The 15156-nt window shown below is 45.4% G+C and overlaps 1 long non-coding RNA gene across 1 annotated transcript; it reads right to left on the bottom strand.

Moving 5' to 3' along the window:
• Positions 1-318: 318 nt before the first annotated feature.
• LOC119282648 lies at positions 319-865 on the bottom strand. The gene is made up of 2 exons (XR_005138817.1): positions 770-865; positions 319-625 (listed from the first exon to the last, which is right to left on the bottom strand). It is a non-coding gene; the product is annotated as an uncharacterized LOC119282648 (long non-coding RNA).
• Positions 866-15156: the final 14291 nt, after the last annotated feature.

The raw sequence follows: 15156 nt of genomic DNA, 5'->3' as shown, positions 1-15156 counted from the left end.
ATCTATTTCTTTGGTCTTCTATCTGTTTTGTAGAAATTGCTAAAATTATTCAATTCACATTTACCCCCTGGTCGATATCTTTTTTTAGGACATTGCTCTGGTCGATATCTGATCCTACAAGTTTCTACCACCAAACATACTCACCGACTAGAGAAATATATACTACTTCCTTGTGTTCTGGGCAATCAGAAACGGGACTGCCGGTATAGTTAGGTCGATTCATTCATGTCGTATAAGGTTGTTTTTTTAACGTATAAATCGCGAGGCCGGCCATGCAAACCTAAAATTACCAGATCAAATATCGCACATGACAAAATCGAATAGAGCACCTAAATTTGGCAATCTTTATGTATTCTTAGATGCATGTCACAAGAAGATTTTATTATTGGATCACATCATTTGTCCATTTTTCGACATGATTTTGCAGTGCAACTCTACCAACAGACACGGCACCAACAATGCCAATAGTATGGGACGGCGTTGAGACACCATGAGGCTATGAGTTGCGGTCCAAACAATTTTTTGCAGGTCACCTGGCATTCTGACAGATTGCACTGACGGCCAATAGTAGCAAGTCGATCCTTGCATGTTTTTCTTTGTGGGTGAACTAGATCCTTGCATTTATCTGTAAAGAAAAACACACACCATAAAAAGAAGTCAAAATTGGGAAAAATATGAAAATATCATGATGTTTAAGTGACAATATTATCCTACTTTGGTTGATAGGAGAACGGAAACATATATAGGGATGGGGAGATCGATTTCTTACCAATATGAATGGAATTTCCTAGGTGCACAAGCACCATAAGGCAAAGAAGAATAGCTTTCCCTTCCATATGAGAAGACACAAATTTCTTACTTCTGACTCGGTTTGGGCGTCTAGAAGCATTGTATCTTTATATATAGACTAATGGCTAGAGAATATTTACTCCCATCTTGCTCAAAATGAGATCACAAACATTTGGCCGTCTCACTATACTTAATTTGTAAAATATGGTTCTATCTATAAGATGGTATCCATTTCATGGATGTTACCTTTCCATCTATGCAAATATAAATTTAGAAGATATTCTTAAGTGTGTGCCATTAAATGTGATATCATCTCAAATCTAGTATTAAATACCATATCACTTGAGTACTTGCACATTGGGCATGGTATAGAGTACAGCTGACCATCACCTGTCAATTTTCGCTTGTATGGGACGATGCTGCTACACCATCACCTGTCAATTCTGCACACAGAAAAAACTTGCTCTCTACACAAATGATGTCACGGAAAACCTGTATGTATTAGTGTAGCATGTTTACACTGGGAAATCATGCACTGAAGGAACAGATAGTTATACGTGATAGGAATATTTCACCCCAGTTTTGGGGTTGTAGTTTTGTAGACCTGCAGTCATGCAGTTAACATTGCAATTATGCACCGAAATAAAAAAAATCAAAGACCCTCTAGAGGAATCGGTCCAACTCAAGCGGCGGTCTAGCTGAATTCTTAAAGGATGGTTGGATATTCTGCCGAAATATGGCAAAAGTAATATAGAACGAAATTGACACATGATCATTCATTGATTCATCTGTTGTCGTTGGTTCCCACCCCTTGTGTCAAATAGACTATGATCAGCCACCGACACCGAGGTTGTTTGGATGTCTTACGATTGTGCAGTTTCAGTATAGTCTTTTTTCAGAGAGAGAGAAAGTTTCAGTTTAGTCATCTTCATCGGTAGAATAGAGCAGAGCTCTTGGGCTTGGTTGGATGTGGCACTCTTCGGCTTGGGCACGGTCTCATTGTCCCCTCCGATGAGCTCAATGCTGCCATCCCCGGGAGCTGGAATAATGGCCTTGCTCACGAACGGCGATCCTGTAGAGAATGCCTTTGTCTGCAAGAGGCTGTCAGCAACAACCGGTGGGAGCGCCACGTCAAAGCCAGCCCATGATCCCAACTCGAGGTGATATGCGAAATCCATTTTTTTTCTTGCACCTGTACTGTGTTTAAAAGAAATCCTAAACGGGCCGGGTGCCTGACTCTATCAGGTCAGGTGGAAAATGGACGGCAGATAGGGCGTGCTGTGTGCATAGTAGTACACTGCAGGTTCTTCCCACCGGATTCAGTTTAGGGCAGTGGCGGCGCTGGGGGTTTCCTGGGACTTCCCTGGAATACCCAAGAATTTCACGTTAAAAAAATTACTACATATAATATGTATACGCTATACGGTAGAATCTCGAAATATGCCACGGCAGCTACGCACATGACCAGACTCGGTGTCTAGTTACGTCTTGAATGACCAGTCTCCAGCCTCCAGGCCTCCCTCCCCCGACTGCTCCAATTGATCCCCTTCCCTAACCTAACTGCTAGCTCCCTTCCCCCACCAGCCGCCCCCCCCATTACTAGGGAAAACCCTAGCAGTAGCGCGGGTATTTTGCCTATCAGTAGCGCGGGACGTCGCGCTACTGATAAGGCGCTACAACTAACGTGTAGCAGTAGCGCCTGTCATCCCACGCTACTGCTATATATGGCTAGCAATAGCGCGCTTTAGGTAAGAGCGTTGCTGCTAATATCTGCAGCGCTTTTTAGAAGTAAGCGCTACTGGTAAGGGAGCGCTACTGCTAACTTTGTTCCCCTGGCTACTGCAAGTTTTATTAGTTTCTGTTTTTTTATGCATATTTGTTTTGTATTTGAATAGGCTTTATACAATAATATTTAGCATATCATACACATACAAATGTAATCATAGCATATACATACAAATAGTCTCATCAAATCATGTCATCATCATAATCATCATCCAACATAAAGTGGTCTCTCGTCATCATCTCGAAAATATCGATACAAGTCTCGATTACTTGCAACTACATCGTCATCCATCTAAGCAATGATATACGCGAGAAGAGCTACACTATGAGTGAGAGTGAAACTATGAAGTACATGAGTTCATATCCTTCTCTCGCATTAGCGTGAACCTAAACTAACTACTGGCTGTCGCTCAGAAACCGAAAACCGGTACACCTGGGCCTGACACTCCGGCCACTCGTCGTATACTCCTAGCGTCGCACTTCTTCGCCACCGCTGATGTATGCACCTGCATCGTCACATGAGTCGATAATATGCAACATATATAGTTGAGCAACAGAAAGAGACAGACTTGGCAAAAATAGAAGCAACATATCATAAGCATAAATAATAAAGTTTATCGTACCCAAAATGCCCTAACTAGAGTGATCTTCGCTAGTCGAGGAGGAGGACGGTTTAATTACATCATAAATAAAGTTTCGCCGTGCATAGCTCAAAGTTTTGTCATACAGAAAGTATGGACTAAACAGACACATTGTCATATATCGACAATCACTCCAACATGTCGTGCCATCCATCCATGTCAGGGAGAAAGTCCCCGAGCTTAGTGAACGACATCATGTCGAGACGCTGAGAGGCTACGCGTGTTCGGACGTCTTCCCACGACATTTCTCCTTCTTCGTAAAACATCCCTGTTTTTTCGAGGACCTCCTTCATGATGATTTGGGCAAGTTCGCACTGAATGTGATAGAACTCAGCTCGAAGTCGATGATCCGCGATATCTCCTATGTGCTTTGCCCGTTGCAGAATATGGGCATCGCCGGATTTAGGTGACATGCGAAGTTTCTGGTGAACCCGTCTGTACTCCAGCATGTGGTGTAGGACATAGAATGCATCATTAAGAGAATCACTCGGTTACTGGATGTGGCAGAAGTCGGTCTTATGGCTAAAGGCGGGCCTGCCGTGCCTTGTCTTCTTGTCGTTGACCTCTCCACCCCCTTTGCCAGTGTAAAAGATAGCACCGTCAAGAACAAACTTGATGCAGGTGTAATCCTTTTTGGTAATGTTCTTCGACGAGTCCAAGTAAAGAGCGTGGGAGTATCGGGGGTAGAGGATGATGAGGACGGCGCGCCCGCCGCTGCGCAAAATAAGTACACCACAAATTAATTAGCCTCCACCGTGCAAATGAATGATTGAAATCGAAGGAAGGATATCCGCGCGGATGACATACAGGGGATGATAAGGCACCAGAATCCCCTCCTTGTCCTTATTGGCGAGCATGAAATTGACGAGGTAGTCCCTCGCGAATTCACGGTGCTTTGCGCAGACTGCCAAGAAGCTCTCGTCCATGAAGTACGGGTCAGAGACACAGATAAAAGGTATCTGCTCAACCCCGATGAGGTAGTTCATGTGCAAGGCATAAAGGCGGACAAAAGTAAAATCCAGCTTCTTCAAGTGATACATGTCGAAGATGTAACCGAATCGAAGGAAGAACTTGTCCGCGGGTAATCTGTCGACATACGACAATTGTCGTGACGCGTTAACCACGTAGTGTGGTTATCCTAGATTTTTCGAGGCGATGAGGCCTTTCTCTCTCCGCAACACATCGTGATGAAGTCTCCTTACATCGCCGAATCTGGCCCTATCGCTGCTTCAGGTAGGATTGGTTCACCGGCGATATGCCATTTTCCCGCACTGGGGATATCTATACAGTCTTGAACCCGAAGCTACTGAGGCGGCTGGATCATAGAATCAGATTTTTTGCCTTTCCTCATTCTCTTCCTAGACTTCTTTGGTACCGGAAGGTTGTCCATAATACGTTCAGACTCCAGAGACGACAATTTAGCACCGACTCATGACGCTGAAACCCTAAGTAGGCGCCAGTATTGACATATTGTTGAGTGTCATCGTCATCCTCATCCTCATCTATGGCGACGTCACCAACGACTAATGGAGCCTCTTCCTCACCCCCTCCGTTATCACCCAGCACGACAGCTGATGGTAATTGAGTAGGTGAGGTGTTGATGTTCATACCTAACTGCGTGCTCGTGAGTGTGCTCCCGGCCGCCTCCAGACCAAGCAGACTCTTTGGCCACAACAGGACCCACCCATTGCAACAATCACCAAGCTGCCGCGGGGTCTCGTCGTCATCGATCCCCCACTAGTACCAGAGGAGCCAAATTCTCGTGGCCCGGTTTGACACTGGCCACGGAAACCTTGAAGACGTCCGGGGGGATCGGCTGGCTGTGGAACAATGGTTCCTTCGGCTCCATTATCGTCGCCTTCCCCACGTCCACCTTCTGCTCGCCGATGGTGTACAATAAGATGCACGAGGTTTCGTCGGCCTGCAAAGAGAAGTCTACGACGTGAGACATCCGAAAGGCAACAAAAATGCGAGATTATACAATTATTGAAGAGGGCCGGTGTGACAGATACCGTGAGGGCGTCGAGCTCAGCTAAAGACGAAGCACCGCCGAGGACTTCCGGTGCCGGAGCCGGTGCGCGAGCAGGTGCAGGAGCTGTTGCGGGAGCAGGTGCAGGAGCTAGTGCGGGAACCGGTGCGGGAGCAGGTGCTGGTACAACACTACTCGAGCTGCTCCCCAAGAAGTCAGCAAGGGGAAAGTCCACTGCATTTTTTTCTGGATTTTGCCTGCTCCAATGGAAAACGTCCGGAACCAAGGTAGTAGACATATCTGTTTTGCGGCAGCTACCGCTGTTGCGACTGTCTCAGATGATTTCTTCTCAACCGCAATCTCAACCTTCTTGTCCATGTTTTCTTCGTTTAACCGCCGTCTTTCCTTTCTCTCCTCCGTGGTCTCACGGTAGTACATCTTCCACGTGGCGCCGTCTCTGACACCGTGCACGCATCCGTACGACGGTCGAGTCTCCACCGGGAGTCCTTTCAATATGTTCAACGCCCGGTTGAATGGAGTGTGCCACTTGGGCCTTGCCAACGCCTCAGACGGCGAGTCGCTTTTGGCCGCAATCCTGTGTTGCTCTCTTTGCAAAAGGCACAAGGATCGTTTACAAATATGACTAACATGCAGTCAAATTGATCAGAAACTAAAATTACCAGTACTCTCATGAACTCCATTATGACCTCGTTCATCTCGAAAACCTTCTTCACTGGGTCCCAATGGTGTCGGGCCCTGAGGACGTCACGCTCCTGGGGGATGGTGAACTCCGGCAAGGGGTCTCTTTGACCACCAGTCTAGTAGTCCTGAGCTTGTTAGGAAGTCGTTGCCTCTTTGCTTTCGGTTCTATACCTCCTCCGCTAGTCTCGGCATCAGTCTCAGTCTCAGCGCCGGTCTCGATGCCGGTCTCAGTCTCAGCGCCGGTCTCAGTCTCAGCGCCGGTCTTAATGTCAGTCTCAATCTCCGATGTGATAGGTGGACCCACCAACATCAACTCTTGATTGTCGGCGTCCCTCAAAAATTCTTCTGTCGCTCACCAGAACCCTGTCGTTCATCGTTGCTAGCCATGTTTCCTACGATTAAATCTAGTAATTAATTCTAGACCTAATAAAATGAATAATGACATGCCGGAATGTTGACTCCTTCCCGATGCGGCAAATCCCAGGCACTCGATATGTCCTAGTTTGTAGCACAAGTCATGCCGAAATTCACGAAAAATTTCGGCATGACTTTTGCTAAAAAGTGGACAAATCAAGAACCTGAAATTTGCCGGAACAGAAATGAATCACCATTCCGGCAAAACATAGGCCACTCGGCTTCATTCCCTGGAAACAACAAAGCCACTTGGGCAGAGTCGAACCACTTCAATGAAAAGATATAACATGACCACTTCAATGAAAATATATAATCAACAATAAAAGTCTAGGAAGGGATCATCTTTAAAATAAAACTTGCCTAAATTCTTTTCCTTGAAAAATAGTGGTCTTTTCAAAAATCAAAAATCTTTGCAAAATGATCTCACTAAATACTTCTCTGCCTAGGACAGAACCCAAATTATGTTGATCTAGCTATTCCTCTCACACACACATTATTTTCTCTAACCCTTCTCTTCCTAGGACAGAACCCAATTAAATTGCAAAGGAACTCCATTTCTCTAACCCTTCTGAACTAATGCTCTAAAATAAAATTTTGCTCTAACCTAGCCAACCTACTTAACCTAGCTTGTTAATCTAACGAACCTAATTAACCTACGTATTTAACCTAGTTAGTTAACCTAGTTTACCTACATAATTGACCTAATTAAACTAGTTAACGTAGCTAGTTCTCTGTCAAAGCCCTAAATAAATTTTTGCACTAACCTAGATAATTAACCTAATTAAACTAGTTATAACCTAACTAGTTCTCTTTCAAAGCCCTAACTAAATTTTTGCACTAACCTAGATAATAACCTAATTAAACTAGTTAACCTAACTAGTTCTCTGTCAAAGCCCTGACTAAATTTTTTCAATAACCTAGATAATTAACCTAATTAAACTAGTTAACCTAGGTTCTCTGTCCAGTGTTTGTGCTATATATGCATGAGAGAGAGGAGGGGTGGGGGCTTATAGAGGATGGCTCCGATGGTGGCGAGGGAGGCAGGGGCGTCTCCGGTGGCGGCGAGGGAGGATCCGGTGGCGTCGACAGCGGCTCCGGTGGCGTTGATGAGGCCGTGCGGCTCCGTGGCGTTGGGGGCGGCTTCAGTGGCGGCGACGGCGCGCGGCTCTGGTGGCTCCGGGGGCGTCGACGTCGGCAGGAGACGGCGGCGAAGTGGGGCGACGGCGAATCAGGGAGACGGCGGCGGGGTGGGTCGAGGGATTTGGGGGAGAAGTGGTGGCCGGGGGAAAACGATTTTTTTTGGTTAAGTCAAACTTAGCGGTAGCGCGATTCGCAAAATGCGCTATAGCTACCTTAGCTATAGCGGTTTTAGCAAAACGCGCTACTGCTATAGCTATGTAATTTCTTTCCATTTTCTTATTTCCTTTTCTGTTTCTATAGTGGGGTCTAGTAAATGCGCTGCAACAACATTAGCTATAGAGCCTCTTACGAACAAACGCTACTGTTATGCCTTTCTCCTTTTTTCGCTTTTTCATTTATTTTGCTTTACATTTTATTTTCCTTTCTCCTTTTTCTATTTCTTTCATTTTCATTTACTTTTCTATTTGGTTTTCATTTTATTTTATTTCCATTAGCAGTAGCGCATTTCGTAGGAGACGCGCTACTACTTAATTATGTCCTAGGGGTAGCGCGCTTCTTTTAAGCCCGCTACGGCTATGCGTAGCCTATCGTCTTAGCAATGGAAATATTAGTAGTAGCGCTTTTACTACTGAACGCGCTACTGCTACAATTTTATCTGTAGCACGGTTTTTGCTCACTCGCTACCGCTATCTAGCACTATTGCCCTTTTTTGACCCGCGCTACTGCTAAATTTCAGTGTATAAGATTTTACCTAGTAGTGCCCGATTCAGCCTCCCCTAGATCCGGCTCCGGCGGCCAGCGGGCCAGGCCGGCCCTCTCCGGCCTCCCTCGCCCTTCGGACATCGGTGGCTCGATCCCCTCCCCTCCGCGCTCCGGCCGGCCCTCTCTGGCTCAGGCTCTCCCTCCCCTGCCAGCCTGCCCTCGGCCATTCGCCCTCCGGACTCGCTTCAGCGGCGGCGCGGCTCCAGCGCTCCGCCACTCCGCCAGTTTCCAGTCCGCCTTCGGCCTCCCCTGCTCCCAGACCCCGGCCCTTATGCCCACCTCCGCCCCCGGTCTACTCAAGGTATTGTTTCCCTCCGTTTTCCCTCTGTTTTGTAAACAAATCTGTAGCTCTTTTTAGTGATTGTTTGTAAATTGAATTGAATTGCTGGTTTGCCCAATGTTCACCGGCCCTTGCCACGTTGCCACTGATTTTACTTTGTTTGTGTATTGTGATGTAGATGAGAAAGAAGGATGTTAGCTTATTTGAATTGTGGGCCAAATCTTCAAAGGCAAAAAATTATCTTTTACATCCACACCAACTTCTCTTTCCGTTGAGGTTGAGAGCATTCTGCAGGTAGTACTAGTGCAAACACATGATGAAGCTCCGCAACCGGATAGGGAGAGAGGGCCCTTGACCCCAATTGTAGAAGATGATGAAGAGGTTTATGAAGATGATGCATCAATGCCCCACTTTGAAGCAGATTTGTCTGTTCTCGAACGTGATCCCGGCAAGCGACTTCCCATATCTTCATACGATGTCAATGACCAGGATAGAGTTAGAAGGAGATACATTGACTTGGGAGCTTGTCAACCAAAGGATCATAAGTTTTAAATCAGAGATTTTAGTGGACATCCTCGTCGCTTTTCCCCTAATTGGTCTAAAGTGGCTTGAGTACAACGTGGAAAAAGAGGCTGCTTTTTCCTTTGTATGTTACTTGTTCAAGGATAAAACAAAAAGTACCGTACGAGATGCATTTGTGAATGGTGGGTTTAATAATTGGAACATGAGAGCAAGATTGAAGAAGCATATTGGAGATATTAGTAGTGCTCACACTGAAGCCCAAGAAAAATATGATATATTCACTACACCTACAACATCAATTAGGGAGTCTATTACTTCAAACACCTCACAATACAAAGCTTTGTATAAACAGTGTTTGACATGGACACTCAAGTGTGTGAGATTTCTGTTGTGCCAAGGCTTGGCATTTAGGGGGCATGATGAAAGTGAAGACTCACTAAATAAAGGAATTTTCCTTGAGCTTCTAAATTGGCTAGCAGGAAATTTTGAAGAGGTTGACAGGGTTATTCTTAAGAATGCTCCACGTAACTACAAGATGACTCACCATGATATACAACAAGAGGTGATAAAATGTTGTGCACAAGAGACTACTGAACTAGTCATTGAAGAACTTGATGGCGGTCATTTTGAAATACTTGCAGATGAGTCTAGTGATGTGTATCAGAATGAACAGTTGGCTGTTTGCTTGCGTTATGTTGATAAGAAAGGAAGGGCAGTTGTAAGATTTCTTGTTCTTGCTCACGTTGAAGATACCAACTCTTTGACACTAAAAGCTACAATTCAGAAAATGCTTATGGACTACAATTTGACCTTTGCAATGGTTCGTGGGCAAGGATATGATGGAGCTAGTAATATGATAGGTAATGCTAATGGCATGAAAAAACTGATTATGGATGAGTCCCCATCTGCCTACTATGTTCATTGTTTTGCCCATCAATTACAGTTAACTTTTGTTGCTATTACTAAGGAGAGTGGTGATTGTACTTGGTTCTTTCAGTAGCTTGCACACTTGTTAAATGCTCTTGGCATGTCTTGTAAACATATGAGAATGCTTCGGATAGCTTAGGCTGAAGAACTCATTGATGCACTGGAATTGGAAGAAGTAGAAACAAGGAGTGGGCTGAATCAGGAAATGGGTTAGGGAAGGCCATGTGATACACGTTGGGGCTCTCACCTCAAAACTGTGAACCATGTCATCTCTATGTATGGTGCACTACGACGAGTCCTTCACAAGATTGGAGACGAGTACCATCGTGCGGAGGCACAAGCGGCTCTATCCATAGAGACAATATTTCGATCATTTGTGCTTGGACATGGTCTCATTGTTCCCTCCGATGAGCTCAATGCTGCCCTCCCGGGACATGGAATATTGTCCTTGGTCACGAACGGCGATCCTGTAGAGGATGCCTTTGTCTGCAGGAGGCTGGCAGCAACAACTGGTGGGAGCGCCACGTCAAAGCTAGCACACGATCCAAACCCCAGGTGATATGCAAAATCCGTGATTTTATTTATTTTTGCTTGCATTTGTACTGTATTTTAAAAAATTCCAGAACAGGCCGGGTGCCTAACTCTATCAGGTCAGGTGGAAAATGGACGGCAGATAGGGTGTGCATAGTACTACACTGCAGGTTCTTCCTACCGGATTCAGTTCAGGCTTATCAAAAAGCTGAGTGTAGAAGTGCATGCTCTAGCCAATGCAACCAAAAGACCGATCTGATGGAAGAGACTAGGCAGCACATTATACGTCAACACTCCCCCTCACGTGTGACTCCCTGAGGTCTAGACGTGGACCGAAAGTGGGCTGTAATTTAATTGCGCCAGCCGGGTCTTGAACTCAAGACGTCTTGGCTCTGATACTATGTTGAAGTGCATGCTCTAGTCAATGCAACCAATAGACCGATCTAATGGAAGAGAATAGGCAGCACGTTATACGTCAACACAGAGGTAACAGTCCATGAATGCAGAAATGCTGAGCGTGCCAACCAGAAAGCAGAGTGGATGGACAGACAGATGGTCATCTGCAATATATAATACCTAAATAATACATCTTCACTATGTTATTTCTCTTGACATGCAGCCTATCCATCTCAGCGGCCCTGCCACATCAGTGTTCAGTTACCAGCTTACTAGAGAGCCCGACCACAACTTGCCACATCAGTGCTACTAGAGAAAAAAAAATCTTTAAAGGCCCAGTTCCCGCGTACATCTTCTGTTCGCTTCCCCTTGTGCCATCAGTAACCAACGAGTCACCCAATCAAAATAAGGAAATGGGCAGTCCGAAATAGGCACTCCGAAAACGAACCCGTTTAATTGCTATTATAAGTATATCGCTCCGCTGACGACTGCTCACGTTCCATCCATTGGCTGCCGAGTATCTCACGCGGATCCCTCTCCCATCCCACGCCTATCCGTGTTTCATGCACGCTCACTGCACGCTACCTATAAATCTCCATCCTGGCCGTTTGCTACTGCCTCTCGTGCCCCACATGATGCTCTCCGTCCTCGAGCGGCTGGCCGCCCAAGGTTGTGCCATTCCGTTCCGGCACGGTTTCATTTTATCACACTATGTCTAGAGATGTCTGTTTGCCTGTCGGTAAGCTTTGTTGTGAAAAAATTCTACAGTGATGAGCTTTCTTGTCCGTCTGTAAGCTTTCATTATGCAAACTGATGGCTTTTCTTGAGGACATTCGTTTTGGGGAGCTGCTATAAAGCGCTGCAGGCGTCCGTTAATGATCTGGCGCCTACAGTGTTGCTAGCATGGGCCGTCCCACTAGCGTGTTGCCCCAGTATTTATTTTAATTTTTTTGGATATGAAAATAAATATACAAGTTCAAAAAAAGATTTACAAATTTAAAGAAAAAAATGTTCAACCATTTGAAAAAAAGTTGATGTCTTTAACAAAGGTTCATCAATTTTGAAAAAAGCTCATCCATTTTAAAAAAAGTTCATGAAAATAGAAAAAAAATTATCCAATTTAGCAAAAGTTAATTAATTTTATAAAAAGTTCATGAAATCTATAAAATCCATAGAAATTCAAAAACATTTCATGTATTTTTAGGAAAAGTTCATCGAACTGAAAAAAAGTTCATAAATCTAAAAAATGTTGATCCATTTTCAAAAAGATGTTCATCAAATTTTAAAAAAGTTCATAAATCGAAAAAATAACTGTTAAAAAAATTATCGTTATTCAAAAAAGTTCATAGAATTATCAAAGAACAATAGTTAACTGGCGGCTAGATGACCCGGCCCATTTATGGACGCCACAAGTGCCATTTAACACATGTGGCGCCAAATAGGAAATGCCTTCATTTCGTTTGTTCTTTCTCTGTCGCCAATAGTAGTTTTCGCCTCCTTGTTACCAAGTATGTTCAGTTGAAGTAGGCCCAAGAAGAATGTGAGGGTATTCACAAAAAATATACGAGGGTAGAGTTGGAAAATTTTGATGCTGGTTGTATCTTCTATCTTGGTTCTAGGTTTTCTTAGTTTAGAACAGAAGGGCAAGCATATCAATATCCAGTAGGTCAACCGTTCGACAAAAAACCTCGACTTAGTGTCGATATAAGAAGGATGGCATTAATTTGTTACTTTCTAGAGATAATGCTTGTGTCACTTTTTCAATAATGAGAATATATTAATATCGCGAAGATATCAACTACACCCAGCCTCTACGCCAATAAAATGTCCAACTAGACATTGAGGATGCGAACAGCCAAAAAAGAAAAAAAAAAGCCCTGCCAAAGTGATCAGTCACTCCCGGTAGCAATATACTAACCACCACCAAAGAACGCACCCGGATCGCAAAAAAGGTCCTCCAAAGTCGACGCCTCTAAGAAGGGAACAGAGCACAAGTACCGTCATCGCCCGATCAATGATCTTAGGTTTTTACCCTCGAGAAAGTTCGAGTTCCAAAAACAATGCGTTCAATAAGATCATTGCCAGGCATAATCAATGAAGGCCAGACCTTGGGTTTTCACCCATAAAATTGAGACTCTGTACTCAAGGAACACCACCAAGAATGACGTCGTCCAGTGCTGCCGCCGCCACTTGCCGAGGCCGCTACTGCAAGTCACTAAACTGAAAGCTCAATCTTCATCACACCCAAATCACCTTTTCGTCGTTTCTTCTGATCCTCCAATCACAGTCGTCATTACATTCTTCGCGTCTCTCAATATCATGAAGATATTGAAGTAGACATGTCCCATGGTATCGACCAAAAGCATAGCTTCGTGCCGCACCCACTAAAAGCTGAATGGGTAGATGCACGGATGCGCACGGTCAAAATTCCATCCGATATAGGAAATCAAGAGCGTCTTGCGCCAATCTATATATCACTGACCAAGAAATCCGGAACTCATCTACATCTAGATCAAGAGGATCGATAACATGCGGATCGTCAGTTTGGCATGAGAAGAACAATAGGGCAAGCCCACAATCATCCATTGGCACCACCGCTACCGCCTCCACCATCTTGATGCTGCAAGGGGGCGAGATCTGGTCGCAGGCCCGTCATACCCCATGTCTGGACCGGCCATCGCGACCTGCAGGTGCTACTCACCGTGCGGTTCCATGGTGGCGAACGCGATGACGCAATGCACAATGAGTCTGCTAGAGTGGTCGCCAAAGTTGTCTGACACTCAGCGTTGCCTGCGACCACATAGATTAGCGCTGACGAGAGAGCCCCCACAACGGCATTGACCTCGTGGGTCTGGATTGGGAAGGACGATTGTGGACACCTCCCAGCAACTGGTGTGGACAGCCACGACACCTTTGGCCATAATTCCTTGTCTAGGAGGGATCCAGCAACGGCTTAGCCCGGGAGTTGACCGGCAGCGCGAGGTACCCATGACAGCGCAGATCTGACGAGGGGCAGCCGCAGAAGTTAGCTGGAGAGAGGAGCAGCGAAGGAGAGGGGGTCCCTCCGCCACCGCCGAACGCACAAGGCTTTGCCCCGGCGTCTGACCAGCAGCGGCGAGGGGGAGCGGCCAGTGTCGGTGTCAAAACAGGCAGATCTCGGGTAGGGGGTCCCAAGCTGTGTGTCTAAGGATCGCTGGTAATAGGGGACAAGAGGGACACATTATTTACCCAGGTTCGGGCCCCCTTAATGGAGGTAAAACCCTATGTCCTACTTGATTGTATTTGAAGTGTATAGGGGTTTCATGAGTTGGTGTACCTCGAGATCGTAATGGCTAAACCCTAGTTTATCTAGTTTATGATTGTTCTGATAGCCTCTACGGACTAAACCCTCTGGTTTATACACACCGGAGTGGCCTAGGGTTACATAGAGTTGGCTTGCAGAAGAAGGAAATAGTAAATCCGGACACCAAACTTCAAAGCACATAGGAGTCCTACCCAGACACGGGGGATGATCTTCTGTTTTATCTTCACGGCCCATCAGTCTGACCCATATCTAAAAGACCGGACACCCGAGGACCCCGTAATCCAGGACTCTCTCAGTAGCCCCTAAACCAGTCTTCGATGATGATGTGTTCGGCACGTAGATTGTCTTCGGCATTGCAAGGCGGGTTCCTTCTCCTGAATATTTTAAATTGGCTTCATGCATAAAGGAACTGTGTCCGGACCTGCATAATCAATACAAGCCTTAGCCACAAAGGCAAAAACGTCAAAGTGGGAACAATGTCTTTTACTGACAACTTTTTCGGCCAAGTGTCACACTTGACTCTTTAACATTTCGAACTGTTTTCATGCTTCCCGTTTCACGTTTCGAGGTTAGCCTCCATTGGCACGTCTTGTCAAGACAGAGATCGTGCCCGCCCATTACGGGATTCCCATCAATATGGTTTGGGTAATCCAACCGCACCTAACACACAATTTCATTGGGAACAATCGAGTTTTATGGATTGAGAGGAGGACGCTTGGTATATTTACCGCCTATAAAAGGGCAAGGATTTCTCTCTTTTCTTCACGCCTTCCTCCAGCTCTTGCATCCCAATCTCTGAACTCCGGCGCCCACAGCTTCGACCTCTTCCACCGCCGCCACCCACCTCAGCAATGGCTGGGTCTGGCTCCAAGTGCAAGTGGGAGGCCTCTATCGTCACTGAGTAGTAAATAAAATAAAATTCATTGAATGTAAATAAAATTCATCATAAAAGTAATTCTAATCGTTATCATCTTCACGACAACAAAATCCCGCA

The sequence above is a fragment of the Triticum dicoccoides genome, chromosome 3B, assembly GCF_002162155.2.
Source record: "Triticum dicoccoides isolate Atlit2015 ecotype Zavitan chromosome 3B, WEW_v2.0, whole genome shotgun sequence".
In the NCBI taxonomy this organism is placed as follows: Eukaryota; Viridiplantae; Streptophyta; class Magnoliopsida; order Poales; family Poaceae; genus Triticum; species Triticum dicoccoides.
The sequence above is the reverse complement of the archived record's forward strand: the minus strand, read 5'-3'. Positions and strand labels throughout refer to the sequence as shown.